Below are 6,969 nucleotides of genomic sequence, written 5' to 3' on the forward strand. Positions count from 1 at the left end.
TGGTCCTTGATTGAAAATTACAAATGCAACATTACATATGTACATTTTAAAAGTATCAAAATAAAATGCTTATCCTTGAAATGAATTTTTCTATACTCAAACTATGATGCAACAATATCTCCTTTCCCATTACACCTAAATGTACAATCTAGAATTTTACAATGCAATCACATATGATCATGTTCCCAAATCCTTCATTCCTTTCATGGATTCATTCTTCACCACAATGTACATAAGATGATAATCTCACTTTTATAATGCATTATATAGAGACATAAATGAAGGGTTCAACTTTTTCAATGCAAAATACAACAACATGGAGAAGGATTTTACCCTCTCAAATTCATGACAAAATGGCATATCCCTTCCTTCTTGCTATGAAAATAATTCATTTCAACAATATGAATAATATGGAGAGAGATTCTCTATTATATGTACAATGCATAATGACCAGTCGTATTCTCCTTCTAGAAACATCTACAAGATTATCATTCCAAGAATTTTCCATTGCTCCCTTGAGCACAAAATTTGCAAATTCATCACAACAAAACAACAAGGACCATGGGTACTCTCCTCCCAACCATAGTCCTCCAGAGAGACCACCCCTGAGATAGGGAAACAAGGCTAAACTAGGTTTCATTCCAATCATAAAAATACATATAAATCACATTACAACACTTGAACAATTCTATCCCAAGGATAATTCACAATGGTTCACCAATGGAACCATGAACATGTTGGAAATTTGTTCAACGCTCTCCTCAAGATTTGTGAAAAGGGCTTAACCACCTCCTATGTACTATAATTTGAATGGTTGTATTAGGCATTGACAGATTGGTCTTTTGGTGCAGTGGCAACCCCACTCTAACAAGTGGTATCAGAGCTTGGTCATAGGTTCAAATCCCTAGACCCTCAGGTAACACTAAGGGAGAGATTGTTGGAAATTTTTTCAGTGCTCCCCTTGGGATTCGTGACAAGGGCTTAACTACCTCCTGTGTACTATAAGTTGAATGATTGTATTAGGCATTGATAGATTGGTCTGTTGGTGCGACGACAACCCCACTCTAACACAACATAGGGTGAAGTTGGGCTCTTCAAGAGGAGAAATTCCATGTTAATAATAATCATATAAATTACAAATTTCATCATGCCTCTTCAAGGCTTTGCACAATGAATTTTTCTTTCCACAATTTCCACTTATCTGCACCATATCACAATTATAAGACAGTGGCTTCAATGGAGTCCATACTTAATGAAATCACTCTCCCTCCAAGGAAGAGGCTCTCAAGTACATTGTTGAGACCAACTAGCCCCTTCACTCTAGACTTCTCTTCCCTTTCCAAAAGGTGAGTGAAGGCCTCACACCCATAAAAATACTCATGCACAAAAACATGGAAAAACCAAAAGCAAGAAAACAATGAAAAAAATTCAACTACATGCTTATCACTACGCAATACAGCATGATACAAGATGATACCATAGATTTTAGTTAAAATGGAATTCTCACTTAAAATGGCCCTAATGAGAAGTCTCTCTTTTCTAGCACCCTTGCCCCTTTCTAAAATTGCAACCATAACCAAGTGGGGGAAACATGTAAACTATTCAAAATTCGAAATTCTATGAAAGTGACTAGTTAGGAAGGTCTCCAAGGTCACCTAGGTCCACTAAATGTTAAATTTAGACCCCCAACCCATACTACTATCATGTGGGTACTTATTTTTCACCAAAATGACCCCCTTGGACCATTTTTTAAAGTTAGAATTTGAATTTCAAATGGATAGGTACTTATCATAACATCCTTTCAAATAAATTGAGCACTATGGTGGGGTTAGGTTTAGGTTAGATTACTTTGCCCAAAAATTCTAAGTGCCAAGTCATCTCCATATAGACAACACAAGTGTCAATTGACACAAAAACAACATATTACATTTAAAGTGACTTGTCTCCAATAATACATGAATTCAATTATTACACACATACCATTCACATTATGAAATAAAATACATTAAAATGAGGGCTGAATATTTCCATAGATTCAACCTCAGCTAGGTCATGTTCACATGGGTTTGAGCCTTTATCCCTCAGTAAATCCCATGGGTAAATTCCTAGACACACAAAATGAGCATCAATAGTCGAAGAAAATCATGTAAGCAATGTGTAAATATTATTGAAAATAATTGATTAATTGTTTATTATCTTTGATGTTACACAAAATCTCATATCATTGCCAGACAATCTATGTTGAGCTCACTTGGGTGATGAAGACAGTGTCTTGTGTTTATTGAGCATTCTAGAGTTTTCCAAGTTTAGAAGATAGTGTCTACCAAGTTCACTCGGTCATCAAAGGAAATTTTGTAGAAGTTTAGTGTTAACCGAGCTCACTTGGTAAATGAAGAAAATGTTGGATGGAACTAGTGTTAACTAAGATCACTTGGTTGCTAGAGGAACTTTGTGAATATGTAGTATTAACAAAGTTCACTTGGTTAATGCAAGAAAATAATTTCTGAGTTAGCATCTATTGAGCATGGTTGGCTAATGAAGGATTTTCTTGTTTTGGCATATAGAGTTCAATTGATTTAGTTGTTGGTTCTAGCCGATTGAGAAAATAAATATTAAGTATTCTAAGTTGTATTCAATATGACTTGAAAATGTGTAAGATATAAATATAAGGTCAAGTTATGGACTGAATTTGTGGAACATAGAAAAATATTTGATGATTCTTAGAAGAAGCAAATTAGAAGGATAAGCAAAATATCCTTGTTGAGCTACAAAGGTACATTCGATCAAGAAGAATCAAGTATTTAAGCCATAATTTAGATTTGTAATTAGCAATTCAATTGCATTAGAAATCAAGTCATCTCATTGTTACTTTCAAACCATTGTAGCAATGATATAAATCTCTTAACAAAGTTGGCTTAATAGCTATTTGTGAATCCTCTAACAAGGTGGCATTTCTATATTGAAGTGTCTAAAGACCTCTAAAAAGGACACTCCTAATATGGAAATTAAATCCTCTAACAAGGTCACACCTAATAGTGTGTTTTGTAACCTTTAATAGGGTTGGCTTCTAATAGGGCTCACTTCAGAAGAGTGAAAATCAGTGACTAGTTGTCGTTGGTGGTTTTTCCCAAATTGGGTTCCTATGTTAAATCTTGGTGTCACTTGTGTTCATGCTATTTATTTTATGTATATGTAACTAAGTTAATCTTAATGTTAATCACATTAATATTAGTATATTTAGTTATTGTCGAGTTACAACATTTTCTAGTATAAATCGAGTGCATGTGTGTTTGTCGAGTTACAACATAATACAATTTATTTAGAGTTTTGATTTGTATTGACTTCTAAGGTATCTAGGATTTATTTTTGTAGTGAATGATTCACCCCTCCCCTCTTAGTTACTCCTCTTATATTTCTAAAAATGTGTAGCAGAGCTTTGGTGCTTATAGAAAAGGTTTCAAGGACCTAAGCTAAAGATTTGGATGTCTTATAGAAGGGAGATCCCAAAGTTGAACAAGGATAACTTCAAGGCATGGCAAGAACTCATGAGGCTACACTTGGAAACCATTGGAGATTCAAGGATAAAGTATCTAGAAACCAAGTACAAGGCTCCTACTAGAGATATGATTATTGAAGAAATTGCAGAAAAGAAAAGTCACAATATCATGATGATTGATATTGCTTCATCTCTCAACTATGCCAAATTTGATGAGGTCAAAGATTGTGGAGCTTCTTATGAAATGTGGATAAAGCTTAAATTTATCTATGGAGGAGATGAAAATGTAAGGAGAGCCTAAGATGAAAGTCTTAGAGGATAGTTTGATCAGATGAAAATGAGAGAGGATGAAAACATTGCAAAATATGTTAAAAGAATCAAAGCCAGTGTCAGTGCTATCAAAGCCTTTGGAGGAAAAATTGAATATGTAATAGTGGTAAACAAGGTAGTTAGAAACCTTCTTCCTATCTATGCAAGTAGAGTGTCTTCTATTAAAGAGATGAGATGTGATCCAAATAACAATATAAATTTGGATGCTTTAGTTGGAAGATTGACAACATTTGAGCTACATAACTATGACAATTATACTCCTAGCTCTAGCAATCTTGAGTCTACATTTGAAGCCAAGGTATCACTCTAGAAGAAAGCTAAAAGATCTAATATAAAACAATCTGAAAGTGAGGAGGAAGACACTTCTGACAGTGATCTTGAAGTCATTGAAGTATTTCTTGCAAGAAGGTGTTATAAAGGAAAACAAAAGAATAAAGGTAAGATTCCTCTAATATGTTTCTCTTGTAAGGAAGTTGGACACATTGTTGCAAGGTGTCCAAAAAAAAAAGACAAAGATGAAAAGAAGGACAACAAGTACAAAGGAAAAAAAGATTTAAAAACTTCAAAGACTAAAAGGAAAAAGGTAAGAAATCTTTTTTTTATGGCTAAAGATCTAGATAATAGTGAAGATGATGAAATGGTTTATATTATTATGAAATATGAATCTAATGATGAAGGAGATAAAATGGCACTTATCTCAGATTATTGATAGTGGCTACTTACATCATATGATTGGTGATAAAACAAATTTGAACACATGGAACATTATGACAGTGGTAGTGTGAGATTGAAAATAATGAGCATTGTTGCATAAATAGAAAAGGTTGTATCTCACTAACCAATGAATTTAGATGTGACAATGCTTATTGGCTTGAAGGACTAAAGCATAATCTATTGAGTTTTTTAGAGTTGAATAAAATTGGATTCAAGGTGGAATTCATGAATGGAAAAACCAAGTTGTTGGATGAAAAAGGAAATCTAGTTGGGTTTGGCAAACAAACAAAAGGTAACCAATTCTACCTAGATCTCAGTGAAAGTTGATATTTTATTTCTCAAGTAGAAGAAAGTTGGTTATGGCATAAAATGTTGTGTCATGTGAACTTTGATAATTTGGTTAAGATAAGTAAAATTAGAAGAGTAAGAGGTATTTCTACTCTAAGGAAACCTGATATGGGTCTATGCAAAAATTGTCAAATTGGTAAGATGGGAAAGAAAAGTTTTGAAAGAAGAAAGTATCATTCAGAAGAAGTATTAGAGCTAGTTCATACAGACTTATGTGGACCTATCATAATAGAGAGCTACAGTGGAGGTGGGTATTTTATTCTATTTGTTGATGATTATTCTACAATGATGGCTATAATGTATCTAAAAGGAAAATATGAATTTTTTCAAAAGTTTAAGTGGTATCTAGCAAGAGTAGAGAAAGAAAATGGAAAGAAGCTAATATGTTTGAGATCAAACTGAGGAGGTGAATTCATTTCCAATGAGTTCAATAAATTTTCCATTGAAAAAGGAATTAAGAGACAAGTATTAGTCCCTAGTACACTTAGCAGAATGGTATAGCTAAAAGAAGGAAAATTTCCATCATGGATTGTGCAAAAACCTTAATGATAGAAAAGAGTGTTGCAATCAAATAATGGAAGGAAGCAATCAGTACTATAATGCATGCCTTGAATAGAGTATAGTTGAAGAAAGACTCAATTAAAAATCCTCATGAAATATGGTATGGATACAAACCTTTAATGTAAATTACTTGAAAGTATTTGGTAGAAAATGTTATATGTTAAACAAATCTAGGAAAGGTAAATTTGATGTCAAAGGTGATGAAGGCATATTCATAGGATACTCCTATAGAAGTAAAGTATACAAGTGTTTAAATCTAACTAGTCATAAGATCATAGAAAGTGCACATGTGAGAATTGGCAAATTTGCAGAAATGAGTGAAGAGGAATGTAGCAAAGAACCTGTGGATTATAGAAGGTTTGTTCATTATGAACCTGATATGTTGCCAAATCTATTTGGAAGTTAGGAGGCTTCACCTCCCAAGTCCCCTAAATTGCCTAAAGCTACCGAGTTGCAACCAGTACAACCTAAGTCACATTCTAAAGGACCCAAGTCATAGTTAGAAGTGACCGAGCTAGTGCCATAACAAATCGAGTCAGGTGGACCCGAGTCATAGACAATGGGACTCAAGCTTGATATAGAAGATCATAAAGAGATTAGTGGAACACATTCTAAATCAAAAGTACCATTGTTAGCAAGATATGTCAGAAGGCACCATGCACTTGATTAGATCATTTGAGTTAAGTCAGATGGAACAATGACAAGAAACAAATTGAAAGGTACAAGTTTTTTTTCTAAATTTGAACCTAGAAATGTTAAAGATGCTTTGGATAATGAAACTTGGCTTGAAGATATGAATGAAGAAATAGAAAAGATAGAGAAGAAAAAGACTTGAACTCTTGTTCATAGACCAAGGATAAAAATGTAACTAACACAAAGTGGGTATTCAAAAATAAGTTAAATGAAGAAGGAAAAGTTTCAAGAAACAAAGAAAGGTTAGTTTGTAAAGGTTATTCTCAAGAAGAAAGTATGATTATGGTGAAAAATTTTCTCCTGATGCAAGATTAGAAGGTGTTATAACTTTACTAGCATATGTAGCATACAGAGGATTTAAAGTTTATCAAATGGATGTAATAGTTGCCTTCTTGAATGTAATTATTGATGAGGAAGACTACATAGAACAACCTAAATGTTTTGTAGATTCTAGCTTGCATATTACACAAAGCATTGTATGGTCTCAAGAAAACTCCCAGATCTTGGTATGAAAGATGTCATAACTACTTGATAAAAATTGGTTTTCAAAGAACAAATGATAACAACAATCTATATATCAAGGAAGGAATAGACAAGAAGATTGTGTTAGTAGAAATCTTTGTGGATGACATTTTATTTAAAAGAAATGATGACTTATAAAAGGCATCTTTAGAAGAGACGAGTAAAGAATTTGAGATTTCCATGTTTGGAGAGATAAAAGAAAATTTTGTATTGCAGATCCAATAGAAGAAAGATGACATCTATATTTCTTAATCCAAATATATCAAGGAGATACTAAAGAAGTTTGGAATGTAGGATTCAAAACC

The sequence above is a fragment of the Cupressus sempervirens genome, chromosome 10 (assembly GCF_028749045.1).
Source record: "Cupressus sempervirens isolate cs-2001-9-10 chromosome 10, ASM2874904v1, whole genome shotgun sequence".
Classification (NCBI taxonomy): Eukaryota; Viridiplantae; Streptophyta; class Pinopsida; order Cupressales; family Cupressaceae; genus Cupressus; species Cupressus sempervirens.